Source organism: Orbicella franksi, chromosome 11, assembly GCF_964199315.1.
Source record: "Orbicella franksi chromosome 11, jaOrbFran1.1, whole genome shotgun sequence".
NCBI lineage: Eukaryota > Metazoa > Cnidaria > Anthozoa > Scleractinia > Merulinidae > Orbicella > Orbicella franksi.
The window spans coordinates 18342982-18357888 of NC_138155.1; the positions used below are offsets into that span (position 1 = coordinate 18342982).

The 14907-nt window shown below is 39.7% G+C and overlaps 1 pseudogene; it reads right to left on the minus strand.

The window, feature by feature from the left end:
- Positions 1-9422: 9422 nt before the first annotated feature.
- Positions 9423-13842, minus strand: LOC145502160 (uncharacterized; annotated as a pseudogene).
- Positions 13843-14907: the final 1065 nt, after the last annotated feature.

A 14907-nucleotide genomic window follows, 5' to 3' on the forward strand; every position in this document is an offset into this window, starting at 1 on the left:
GGCAAGTATTGCAAGCGTCGACTTTTACGAGGCTGTTTCAAGATCCGCGAGAGAAGACGAAAAGAGCTACGACGAACCACTCAATGAGTTTCTTGAGTGTTTCGAGCGTTCACTTCTCAACTTCGACTGGATCGAGGCAAACTTGGACAAAAAAGGTGCGGACTTTTTGAAAGATTGTCAACAGCGAGCCGCCGAGGCGTATCAAAACGCCAAAGAAAAATACAAGACCGAACCCGAAAGCCTTCTCGACTGGATTGCGAACAACGTGGTACCATTCGAGGAAAACAGGAATGAGTTATGATTTGAAAAAAGCTTCCGTTAATATATAACCATGGCGAGCATCGCGATTATGGTTGGCGGGGCTGTGTTGAACGCCACGGCTTTCATTGGAGGAAATTATCTGGCGAGGGCGCTTTGCGGGGGCGACAAAGCCGCGCTTGAAGAAAAAAAGCGCCACGACAGCGCTCTCGAAGATTATCAAGCGGCTTACGCCAAATACACGCGCGACCGGACACAACTTCTCGACTGGATCGCGACCAACGCGCAAACAAAGGAGCAGGCCAAGCAGAACTTCACCAACACCGACTATGCCTTCAAACTCTACAACCAGGCGCATCCTGACGAACAGATGATACCCCCCAAGGAGCCCAAGTTCTCGGATTTTTACCAATCAAGCGAGCAGCAGAAAAACGGTGAACTCATGTTCGTGGGCGCCGGCGCTCTCGTTCTGGGCTACGCAGCCTTCCGGTTCCTTTAAACTTTTTTACACCTTGCTTATATGGACGCCAAACTCGCGAAGATATACTACGGCCCCGGGGGCTACTGGAAAGGAATCGCCGCGATCAAAAAATTAGCCGAGGCCGCCAAGGTACTTGAAGAAACCACAAAAAAGTGGCTGATCAGGCAAGCGCTCTGGCAGATATACCTCCCCGCGCCGAAGCGAATTCCTCGGCCGAAATTCGACGTTCCAACACCCAACAAGGTCCACCAGGCGGACCTTCTTTTTCTGCCGCACGACAAACTTCCCCGTGGGCGCAGTTTTCAAATACGCGCTGACCGTTGTCGATGTGGCCAGCCGCTACAAAGAGGCCGAACCCCTCACTTCCAAAGATTCTGATGAGGTCGCCCAGGCCTTTCAGAAGATTTACAAGCGCTCGCCTCTGGAATGGCCTGAAATGCTGCAGGTTGACCCCGGGCGCGAATTCATGGGCGCTGTCACAAAAGAGATGGACAACCACAAAACCTATATCCGGCGCGGGCGCGCTAACATTCACCGCGACCAGGCCATTGTTGAACGTTTCAACCGCACCCTGGCGGAGCGCTTGTTCGGCCACCAGTACGCCGTGGAAATTCTTCTCCGTGGGGGCCAGCGGTCCACCAGCTGGGTGAAAAGACTTCCAGAAGTTGTTTCGGCTTTGAACAACGAGGTAACGAGCCTTATCGGCAAGAAACCCGCCGTCGCCATCAAAGAAAAATCTGTTTATGCAAGGCCATCGACATCTTATTCAAGGCCTGTTGGAAAAAGCGAAAAAATCCTCCCCTCTCTTGTCCAAGTTCGTTATCTCTACCAGCCTGGCGAGCTTGAAGGGGGCGTAAAAAGGGCCACAGACCCGATCTGGTCTTTGAAAGTTTACAGCATTGAAAGATCTTTTTCCAAACCGGATCAGCCCGTTCTCTACTATCTTCGCGACGGGCCCAAGCGCGGCTTCGTGCGTGAAGAGCTGCTGGTTGTTCCTCCGAACACACAGTTACTCCCAGAGAAACTTTGAAACTTTGGCTTCTAACACTCTAAGTTCATCATCTGTTAATGTTGACAATATATCCATGTTGGTGTTGAGAAGCTTGTTGAGAAGCAGCTTGCTTTTTCGCATGTCGATTCCTGCCATGTCGTTTGAAAATAAAACATGCCTTGAGTACAAAGGGCTAGCGATCAATTTCCTTATTTTGTCCGTCTCGTTGCTGCGCACTATTTTTATGTCAACGCGGTTACACAGGTTTTCCATGGTTTTGCCCAAAACGGAGTTGTTCATGAGCTTGTAAAAGTTCTTTTCGAAGTCGCTCTTCGCTTTCTTCCTGAACTCTGTGTTCATCCGGATGTAAGGCTCCATCCAGCGTTCTTGTTCGAACTGCAGCACCCTGTGCACACGCTTTAGTTTCATGCCCTGCTTCAGATAAAACTGCAAGTTTCTGTAATGCACGACGTAGTTCTTTTTGTCTTGAAGCGTTAGCAGCAGCTTCTTGCTGTCCGGGGGTTTCAAATCCGGGTCTTTCATCAACCCCTTTTGGTAGTCCGACATCCACTCCTTTTTTACGGCTTTTTTCTCCGGCGCCAGGGGATAGCTGTTGTGCTCCTCGTGCAGTTCCGCAGGGTATTCGAGATCGACCTCGAGAATCCACCAATGTTTATCGTTCTCTTTCTTATTCAAGATATCCTCCAATGTGGGCATGACACGCTTCCATTTAAAATCTCTTATCGGGAGGGGCTTGCACATCGCCCATCCGTAAAGGTTGTTTGCGTCGAGATAGATGATGTATTTTTTTGGCTTGCTTGGGTCGTATCCCGGTACTAGCGGGTTGTTTGCCTTAGCGTACCTGTTGCTCACCATGGAGATTCCGCCCCGCATCCCCCTTTCCACGAAGAGTTGCATTTCGTAGTCTGTGAAGAGCTCAAGTTCGACCCCCGTCTTTTTCAGGAGCGCGTCCCAGGAAAGACCTGGCGACGTGTAATAATGCGCCGGATCTAACCCATACTGCTCAAGGCACAGGTTTCGGAAGTTCTCAAAAACATCCGCCAGCAGCGCGACGTCCGTTTTCACGTAAAGATCGTGATAATCGCCCAGCGTTTAGCATTCAAAATACTCCCAGGCAGCCTGCGCGTGCGCGTACTCTTCGTCTGTTATGTGCTCGTCGTTCAGCTTGCTGTAAAACTTCTCTCTGTCCGGAAGCCTTGTCTCGCTAAATCTGTCCCTTGAGTCCATGTACTCGTAAGGGTAGATCCCTTTTTTGAAAAGCAGGTCGCTGCCTTTCGAAATCGTTGATGTTATTTTCAATGCTTCTTTCGGTCTTTCGCTTACAAGTGAATCGAGGCTTCCTTGCAAAAAGTTCAAGCTGTCGATGAAACGCAGACCTCCGACCGAAAATGTGATGTGTTTCTCCATGTTGTTGGCGACACATTTCACCTCTTTCCGCAGCTGCGACATCGCTTGCATCAAGTGGTGCGCGTCGTAGCCCCTCAGGTTGTGGAATACAACTGGTATTTGGTCCGTCTTTGGGTTAATTCGCAGTTTCTTATTGCATTCTTCGTGCGCGGCTCCGCGGTACCTGCCCGTTATGTGGCAATGGTCCTTTACCGCGTCTCTGAAGTTTTTCTTCATCAAAGGTTCTGCGCAGAACAAACATGTTTCCTGAGTTTTTGGAATCCATTCGTCAATTTTGTCTTTTTCTTTTCTTTCTCTTTTTGGCCCAACAAATTTTATTTTTTTGAGCGCCACGTAATAACAACCTTTGTGACTTTGACCGCAATAGCTCCCTGTGTCATGGTCCCAGATGGGCATTGAACCTAAGAATTCGTCTTTTATCAAACTTTTGTTACAAACGTGGCAGTCGTTTGATTTTTTTAATTTTTCCCAGTCTTCGGCCGTCATATCAATCGGCTTTGGTGTGGCCAAACTCTCTCTTATTTTCTCCTCTTCCTGCAGAATGTTGCTTAAGAACTTTCCCACCGCGTTTTCACCCCTGTAAGTGTTCGAACCTACCACTTTACCATCGCTTCTCACAACAAGGTAAGAGTAACCGCATGCCTCGTGCCATTCGGTCTTCTCTGTGTAGCTTGTTTGCGTTCTCTCACGCTCACAGCCCAGAATCTTTCTGATAATTGCCTCAAAGTCCGCGTAAATAATGAAAGGCATCTTCATCTGTTTTTTGAAGTTTTGGAAGGAAAGGATGTTTTTCCCCTCTTCTGGCATCTCGATCCTTGTCGGCCTGCCGTTCACACCGTTGCAATATTTTTTGTGACTCACGAGCAAGTCCGCAGTTGAGAAACCGGTTAAGCACAGCATACAATAGTGTTTTGCGTTTCTGTTCTTGCTCTGATCGAATAGCAAAGCGCTTTCTCTTTTTACGTAACAGTAGTGCTGAATTTTCCCTGACTCGATTAACATCAGGCTTATCCGCGGCACATTCGCTTGTTTTTTGCTTATATGGTGCACAATCACACAATCGTTTTCCCAGCCGAATACGTTTATTGCGAGTTTTGGGTTTTGTGCCTCGAGCTTTTCTACCTGTTTTACCGGTGTTGGGAAATCGATGCCTGCGTAGTTAATACGTTCGTTAACCGGATATTTGCTTGGTCTTTGCGGGTCTTTCTCGTCTTTTGGAGGGAATAAAGCGGCTCTGAGTGCCCACTTCCAACATTCGTTATCCCTGTTTTTCACGTTGATTATTGCCTTCTTTTTCGCCAGTTTGGCAGGAAGAGGCAAATAGGTCCCTCCACGAAGTGGCTGATAGCGTGCAACATTCACATACGCGATTTGTATCCTTTCAACCACCCATCCTGATCCCTTCTCGGACCAGTGTTCTATTTCTCCTTTTGCGTTTCCAATGAATTCATCAAATTTTTGTTTTATCAGGTCCTCATCATGCCTTTTGAAAACGTGCGGTTCATCGTCTTTGAAATAATGCTCCATGAATTGCGTTTCACCGTTTCTTTCTATTGAGAACTTTACTTGTAACCCAAAACTTACTTTAACGCTATTTAGCCTTTGGGTTTCTTGTCCAACCAGATCAGTGATCTTTTCTTTGTTTTCTCTTGCAAACTTTAAAAGATCTTTATTGTTTGGATTCCTTTCGGATATATCCATTCTCCACACACGAAGCCATTCTTGGAAATTGTTTTGGGATATTTGAAACCCGTCATATCACGCGGTAAAATCTGGTTTGAACGGTTCGGGAAGGTTTATTTTTTCCTCCCTCGGTATTGGGCCGTAGAACATTTGCAGAACATCGGACGAATATCTTGCGGCAGCCATGTCGGCGTATACACTGTGCATATACTTGTTCAATGCGAAAATATTTCTGGCGCACTTTTGAATAAAATCAGTGCGGGCAGAATTTGTGTGGCGATTGATTACAGACGTTACAGCTTCGATGCGCCGCTCGCGCGATTTTATTGTTATACTGTTTGCGTGACACACACATATAAGATGAGGGTTCTGGTCGCAGCACAACAAGGAAGCAAACAGGCAAAAAACGCTCCCACCCCCAACTTCCTTCGCAAGCATCGGGAAGTTGGGGGTGGGAGCGTTTTTTGCCTGTTTGCTTCCTTGTTGTAAACCGCTGCGCCAGAACCCTCATCTTATATGTGTGTCAACAAACGAAAGAAGTAACATATTTCAATAGCATGTATGCTGCACAACAACATTTGGGGATCAACGCTGGTATTGTGAAAATGGCTTGTGAAAAAAATCAATAATGTGAAATCAGGTATCTCGAAAAAAGATGGTTGTCATTATAAATTCGAGTATGCCAAAAAAGGGGGTTTACCTGCTGATTATAAAAAATCTGCCAACATAAAACCGAAAATGTCTGATGAAGACAAAAAGAAGCGTAAATATGAATCAAATAAGAAATGGCAAAACAAATATTACAAATGCCTAACATGCAACAAAATTTACAAAAGTAGTTACAAGCATCTTCATAACAAAATTTTAATTTGTAATAGCCAGAAATAATAATACTTTGGGCTAAATAAATAGCAAAATACATATGTAGTAAAAACAACACACCTGATAGACAATCTATCTGTATATATAGGTTATATTATTTTCACCACAACCGAGTAATGTCGCTAATATACATTACTCGATTAACGTTTATATCTTTTTCAAATCTATCAAAGGCACCCAACTGTTGAAATCATCACTGTATCCCTTCCACTTTACTAAAGCTTTCTTTTTCTTATGATCTTTCCTGATGATTTTTCAATTCTGAATGCATCCTGTTTAGCTTTCAACAGCTCAGGTTCGTAAAAACTGCCTTTTATCTCTTCATTATTGAGATCTTTTAACTTGTATGTTATTGGATTCGTATATTGGATCTTATCAATTGTAAATACTTCTTCAGTCCAATCTGGAGTATATCCTTTGTCAAACACTTTTCTCTTATACTTGCTTATTCTAACTTTATCACCTACTTTGAACTTAAGGGATTTCATCCTTGGTTCTGTATTACCATTCAGATTAAAATTTACAATTTCTTCATTCTTCTTTTGACTAGCTTCTGCGGGTGTCATTTTCATTGAACTGTGTTTGGTGTTATTGTCCTGTTTTACTATTTCAGGTAGAATGTCCTAACACTGGGTATTACCTTGAACAGTAAACTGCTTCCACATTTTGGTTTTTGTTTTATTCCATCTTTCACAAACAGATGATTTTTCCTCATTCTCAGTGGAATACAGTGTTATTTTATTCTTATCCAATAAGTCTTTGAAAAACTTGTTATAATATTATTTACCCTTATCAGTCCATAGATATTGTGGTTTTCTACCCTCTTTGAAAATGTTTTTGAATGCTTCAGTTACAGTTTCACCTTTTTTATTCTTCAACGGCACAATCCAACCATATTTACTGAACAATCTAAAACCAATTAGTAGATATCTATAGCCTTTGTTCCATTTGCTACACTGTTGCATTTCAACTAAATGAGAACACCATATTTCATCAATATGATTGACTATTACACGCCGTCGAGTAAAGTTACGCTTTATTGGTTTATGTAATTCATCAGCTAATTTTTCTTGCCAGTTTATTTCACTCGACGGCTTTTTCCGTTTTTTGATACCCCAAGACCTAATTTTTGTTTTTTATCAATCAAGAATCGTGCTGTTGATCCCCATTTTGGCATTTCACCATATGGAATTTCATCCAATGATGCAACCATTTTTCTGTCACAATCTCCCTTGTTTTTACCCATATCATAAAATATATCATGATAAGCCGCTATTTCATCCACTTTGTTATACGATTGTACATGCCACTTGGTGATCTCGCCAGTGTTTTTATCATACTCTAATTGCTTATCAAGGGGTTTGTACGGTCCCATATATCTGTACTTTCCTGGTGTCCATCCAGCCTTTGGTTTTGGTATTTTACCAATAGCTTTATGGATATCTAATCCTTTTCCTTTTTGTGCAAATTTAAACATATTTGGTGTTATTAATAATTTTTTACCATCTTCGAATAAAGATTTGATATAATCATCAAACAATTGAACTATCATCCCAGCGTCATTTATTGTCAATTTTTTTGGGAAATTTTTCATAATTAAATCTACTGCTAATAATTTTGTTGCATCTGGATACTTTCTGTTGAACTCCTGATAATTGTTAATCAAATCTCCTTTTTTTTGCTTTTCTGCTTTTATCGATATAATTGATTATTTCACCACCAATTGGATTCCATGTTGGTTTACTTGCATAACCTTGATCAATGGCCCATTTACCTAAATTCTTTTTTCCACCTTTGTTCTTGTACTCTTTGTACTGTCTCTTATATTCAGCAACTCTCTCCTTTGCGGATGGTTCAGGCCTTTTGAATAAAGTGGGATCTGTCAATACTTTATTTGCACCTTTCCAATCAACATATGAAAATGGAAGTGGAACATTACCACCTTTGTACATATCAGCATCAAGATCCATTCTATCAGTTTTGTATCTGTAATTAGGCCTAACTTTTGTGCATAATTGATTCAATGCTTCTGATCCAACTTTTTGAATAACTGGTGTTGCTTTCTTTATTCCATAATTTATGACTTTCTTTTGCAATTTTGGATTTCTCATGAATTCAGAACCATAATATCTTCCAGCTTCTGTACCTTTCTTGGCTAAATAAGGAATTCCTTTGCTGATAAATAATTCAGCAGCTGTATCTCCAACGGAACTCAATATACCTGATCCGCTTTGAGGGGATTTCATCGTCGGTTTGTATTCATAATCACCATTTTTTATGCCTTCATTTATATGATCGTTCCAAAAGTCTCTGTAATAATCTTTGATATATTTTTTAGCAGCATTCGAGACAGTCACATTTCTTTTCTTTTTCATGTCTTTCTCATAAGAACTTTTCACCAATGATTCTGAATGACCTGGAAAATGTTTGTCGAATTCTTTTCTGGTCGTTACAGTTTTATAACCTTTTGGATAATCTGGATATTTATCCCATTCCTTTTTCGTAAATCCTTTTCCTCTTTTTCTTTTTTCACCTTGTTCAGTTAGCTTTGCAAGTTCGTAACCCAAATCCATTGGTTGAAATATATTGTCCCCAGCTTGTGAGGGCATCTTTAGTTTCCCTGCTTCACGAATTTAACCTTTGTTACTCCACATTCTGCACATTTACATTTCATCATGTGTCTTCCATTTTTGGTCTTCATATAGCGTTCACTTCCTGGAACACATGTTATATTTGAAATATTTGTTTATTTATTTACAGTGTCCCCAATTAGCACACTAGTGCTAAATACATCGACACTTAAATAAAGTGATTATTATTATTATTATTATTATTATTATTATTCTGTTTGCTTTTTCTGTTTTACACAAGAAGACTGCATATAATATATATTACATAATATTTTTGAAATATCTCTCAATGAATTTTTCATTCTTCATTGTATCGTGTATGTCAAACACTTTTAACAAATCCAAATATGATTTCCCTTTATTCATCTCATTCAAAAAGTATAAACAGAAATAACCGCAAGTTGTTGTCATAAGATTTTGTATTTGATTATTTTGATGTAATAAAGTCAGGTTTTTTCTCTTGGCATGATTTACAAGCTCTTGAAAACGCGGCATTCCAAATGAATCAAAGTAATTTATTTTATTATCTTTTACATATGTGGTAACCCAATGAGATCCATTCATATATGAAGGTTCAAGATTGTAAATAAATAATGCTTGCTTGTGATTATGAGGTACTGATTGATCTCTCGACAGAACCTCATTAATAGGTATTCTCAGGTACTTGCACCATTCTATCAAATCATGGTTACTCATTGAAATATGTTTGTGAAATTGAGGGGATTTCATCTTAGGTTGAGGGATTTCATCCTTGGATTTGATTTCTTTATAATATTGCTCCTATTAGAGGAATTGAATTGAATAGGCTGTTTTTTTCTGAGCAGTAGTCCCTTTCCTGATTTGGATCTTGATTCTTTTTTTGTTTTTTGTTTTTTTTTTTTGTTTCATAACCCATTGTTTTATCCCAAGTACCGATAAAAGGAAGCGGCTGTCCTATTTGAGGAGCTGAACCCCCTTTTGATTTTGGTAATGGGGGTGCTCCCATTTGTGGAGCCCCACTACCTTTTTTGAAAAGTTTGCTAACTAAATCAATAGCTATTGGAATTTCAATTGATGCAAGTATTGATCCTTATCCAGAACCCATTTGTTTTTGAGAAAGTCTCAGAAGAACATTCGGATCACCTCTTGCTAAACCTCTTGCCAAATCTCCGACTTGTTTTCTGGTTAAAAGATGATTATAAGAATTTACAAGATCACTGATACTATTATTTGGAATCATAAAAGCACCACCTGTTTGACCTCTTCCTGTTACCTTTGTTACAACTTGGGAAGCACCTTCTGAAGCTAATCCAGCCAATGCAGATAATCCAAGCGTTTTAACTATTTGAAGTGCAAAAGTACGACCAAGACTAAGGATGCTTGTCCACAAACTACCTCCAACTTGATTTCTTACATTAGTCTTAGCCAGTTTGATGTCCATTCCTTTATTCAGCTGTTTATTCTTTTGCAATCTCTTGGCAACAGTTTGTGGAATGTATAAAATGTCATTTCCAGCCAGAGCATCTTTCGAGAGCCTGAGAACAATGGTTTCACGCTTATGAAATGCACTAGCAAGATTTTTTTTCTGATTTGGTGACAGTCTCCTTCATTTCAAATAATTGCATCATATATTGTATATGTTGTATAAAATTAAATAACAAATAATATATTTTAAAAAACATTCTCATATTGAGGAACTAATTCATAATTTTTTATACAATAACTAATTTATAACTTTTTACACAACAACTAATTCATTTCCAATTTTGTTAATCACAACCATCTCTTCGTAAAAGACAATTGCGTGAACGTTGAATGCAGCTGCTGGAGTAGCATTTATTTTGTATCTGAAAATTAACAGTTTGGGATCTCTTGTAACTTTTTCTGTTTGGTTTGTTAAATCAAAATATATCATACCATAAAGACTATTATAGTTTGCGAGATTCAGTTGTGTACCAGTATTACAATCATTTCTTCTTGCGGCATAAGACATCAAATCGTTAAAAATTCTCACCTTACTATCTGTATCATTCTCAGTTTCTGGATAAAATATTCCGTTACCGTATTCAAGTCTACATGTTGTCAGATAACTATTAGCATTAGCGACATTCAGCTTGTAAGTATCAAATAAGTAAGGATTTTCTGTAACAACAGTTGTTTTATTTCTTTGGAGATATACAAATATGTGTTTAACACTTGCTGATATCTGATAAAAACCACTAGCTTGTGAGGGAGCAGACATTTGATACATTGATCTAAGATAGGACCATTTTGTTTCTTTCAAAAATGAGCTGACAAAATTGTCATACAAACTGTCTTTTGGAATTAATTTTGGCACCCATAAGAGAAATCTATTAAGGACGACTCTTCCATCATCGACAGCATCTGCTTTTTGAATGAGCTCATCATCACTCTGTAACGTTATATCTAATTGTAGCTGCATTGGTATAAGCATCTTATCTTCTAACACTTCGAAGAAACTATGTCTATTGAGAGGAATAATAACATTGACATCAGCATTTCCCTCTGCTAAAGTTCGTCTTGCTTCAAATCCTGCATTCTGATTAGCATTAGCAATCTGATGGTTAGTATCCAAATACCAAAGACTGTTTTTTCCAACTGATCTGCTGAAATTATCAGAATATTCCAACAGATTCTTGACAAAAGTAACCTTGTGGAGATTATCTGTATCGCATACAATTTTCAGGGTGTCCAGTGACAAAGCTGCTCAACAAATAGGAAAATAGGAATTTCAGGATTGAAAAAATAGGAAAAAATAGGAAACTTTGTATAAAAAATAGGAGAAAAATAGGAGAATCAATAGTACTTTGATGGACAAAGATAGCCTCCCTTCACCCCATCAGCTATCCCAATCCATCACTTTGGTCCACAACAATGATGAACATATGAAATACAACAAAAGGAGTATTTCAATATTAAATGTGTCTCTCATACTGGTCTAAACATAAACAAATCAGTTTTTTCATATCAGATTATTTGATGGTACAGAAATTCAAGGGCAAGCGACGCCTTTACAGAGTTGTATGTTTTCATAGAAACATGAAGAACACTTGTGATTCTCTAAACCATCAATTGAATTTCCTAGTCTTAACAGTAACAGCTTCACTCAGTTAAGAAACAAAATTCTCTTTTCATAACTTCAGAATTAAACAAGCAGAAAATGGTAAACACAACAAATCGTTAGTGAACACATGCTGTTCTAAAACGACAGTTCACAGTATGTTCCCATAATTGGGCTTTCTTTTCTTTGATGGCGGAGCAGAAACACTAGTTTGGAGTGTCTTCTCTAGCAATTTCTGATTCTTTTCGTTAACCCCCTTTTGTTTTTCTCTGACTGCCTCAAGTTTGCTCTTTGCCTTTGCTTGATTTGCTTTTGCTGTTTCTATCATGAGACATGCAACTTTTGCAGCTTGTGAATCAACCTTGGAACCTGAAGACAGGGCAGTCTGTAGCTTTACGGTACCATCTGACAGCAGCTCGTCTGCCGTTTGCATTTCTTCCATTGCCTCCTGCTCCTCTCTGTCGAGGCGCTTTCCTGTCTCTCAACGATGTGTTCTCTTGTCTTAGCTTCTCCCGGTCTCTTTTCCTCCGTTCCTCTTCTTCAGCTTCCCTTTTCTTTTCAGCCTCCTTTTTCTTCTTCTCAGCTTCCTCTTCCTCTAGACGTTTTCGGTAACACATATGTGCCGATCGTACAGCTGTTAAAAGGCTATCTGTCAAAGGAAGTTTCTTTGGTCTGTTGTGCTCAGGATCGTGAAACTTCACAGCATATTTCACAGCTCTAAGGCCAACAATGGTTCTCTCCCCAAGAAGTGTCCTCTCCAGTGTCACAATGCGGGCATTAACAGAAAGACTTCTTTCTGACTCAGCATTCATCTGTGCAAGAACAAGACCCGATTTGACTACTTTCGGAAGAGCCAAATATCGAAGCCCAGTCCCATCAAGAGACTTAAAAGTGAATACCGCTTGGCAGAGATGGTCAACACGTTGACTTTTTTCTAGCTTCTCAACTTCTTCATCTACAGAATAAACACGCCACTTATCTTGACCAATGCTCACATTCAGCGGAGGCTGTAGTTTTTTTGCCAGTCTTGCAATTGCCTTCACACTGCTTGCCTTTTCTCTCTTCAGAGGATTTAGACACCCTAGTGCTTTCAAGAGAATGTTCTGAAGAGGTAGATGAGACTGTACATAGGTAAGTCTAACTGATGTGCTGTAAAATGTACGGATGCCAAGAAGTACATTCTTTCGACGTTCTGGCTTGAGTTGGGCTAAGGCCTTCTTAGTTGTTTCTCCAACTGCAATATCCTAATCAGGTAGTTGATTGTTTGCACTGCAGTCAATACTTACTAGGTCATTTCCAAACTTCTTCTCAAAGGCTTCTCTCTTTAGGAATCTACCCATAAGCGTGCGCAAGAGCTCCGACATTTTATCGTACAAGATGTGAACTTGTGGGCAGCTCTTCTGAAAAATGGTGAGGAATTCTTCAAAAACAGGAGAAACATTGCTGATAAATTCCAGGTGTGCCTTTGTTTTCTTTCCTTCTTCATCATTCAACATCGCTGCAACTCTCTTGTAACAAATACTCTTTGGGGCTGTCTTGGGATCTTTTCCAAGGTCCTTTACAAAGCTGCAGATGCATTCCCACTGCTCTAAAATCCGTCGCACAGAAGGACCCAAACTGACCCATCTCACCTCTGTATGCTGTTGAAAATTGTGCAACTCCACACCCATTGCAATTTGCAATGTACGATAGTCTTCTCGTCTTGCTGCACTGTACTTGAAAAGAGAGTGAATGTCTACACACATCTGTTCTACGTCCTTCTCATAGTCCTCCAATCCCTTGCCAAAAGCATTATGGATGTTATGAAGGACACAACTTCCTAAGTCAACAAAGCCATTGAAATCTGGGTTGCCGTCTTTGATTGCTCCTTCCAGCTTTCTAAAAATGGTTTTACTGACGTTAGGGCCATCTCTTACCAAGGTACATAGCTTCGTTATCTGGAGGCCATCTTTCACCATTGTCTGGAAGATATGGTCAGCCACCTTTTCACCCTCGGCATGACCAAAAAATAATGAGGTGTAGAAGTTTACCCAGACTTCATCATGGGTCGGTGACCAGTAACGCAAGGTGAGATCCATCTGCTTCTTGACCTGTGTGGTTGAGGTTTCGTCAAAGTGTAAACAAAATAGCAAATCTGATTTCTTCACATCATTTACAATTACCTGATGATAAACAAACAAAATCAGATAATAAAAATTAGTATTGTTAGCTCTTTGAAGCATACAACACATTGGAAGATGAAGAAGCAACATTAAATTGTGACAATAAACACACAAAAATTATAATTTACATTAATTTTATAAATTGCAGAAATTACCTGCGTAAAGTGGGGACCCAAGCCTTCCCCAATAACATAGGATGCAAGGGTTCTGCCAATTGAAAAACTTGACGCAATCTTGCTGTCAGGAAACATAACTTTAAATGCATTCCCAAGATCATCAACGGATCGAAAGCTAAAATTACACGATGCTAACTTTGCTAGCCAAATCACTGCTGCTTGCAAGCTAGCATTTTTGTAATTGATAATGGACAGCTGTCTTGACGAACTTCCGCTCTGTTCTGGCAAATGCAAGTCACTGCGACTTGAGACGCCTGCACCTGGTTGACTCTGTACAAACAACTTTCCTTGAGATTCATCAATGGATGGTTTAACAGCTTGAACATGCTTTGCTTTCTTGGCATGTTGCAATATCTGTGATTTTCCAGAGTTGTCACAAAGAAACTCACTATCACAAAACCGGCAGTACGCCTGAAAGTCTTCAAGTGCTTTACGACACCAGGAGCTCAGTTTTTGACCATTGGAATCAATAGCAGACAGCCACACATTGTAGAACTTTGTTCTGCCGCCAGGCATTTTTCAAACAAAGCAGTTATAATTCGGCAATTTTTTCACTTACGTGGAGTAATCCTGCAGTTTTTGAGACAAAAATTATGTTAGTCATACATGGGAACACAATACCTATCTAAAATTTATATATTTGGTACCAAATTACTTAAAATACTAACTAAACAAAAATACTTTAGTAAAGAATATTTGCAGTAGTGGCAAATGCAACCATTTTGAGTCTTGCACCCTCAGCCACCTCTCTGCAGACAGAATCGGCAGCGCATTAATAAAAAGTTAGGTAGAAATGCATCAATGTGCATATATAGAATATTTAAAGACACTTACCATTTATGTATAACATGAACTTGATGATGTGAGCATCTCCAAGTTTCAAAGATGATCATTCAGGTGTGTACAACTTGTAAGCCAACCTCAATGCATTTTCAATAGGTTTATGCAGAATAGTATTATGTTGGGCGCCGCATGCACTATTTTACTAGATTTGATAGAATGTATGTGGTAGAAAACCATATAACAATTAATTAAAGAAACAATATTTCAGAGGTAAAAAAAAAATACTTTTTATATCTATTTTTGTTAATTTAGAACATCCAAGTCATTCTAATGCCAGCTTTGCACCAAATCTCTTTCTAAAAGCATATAAAA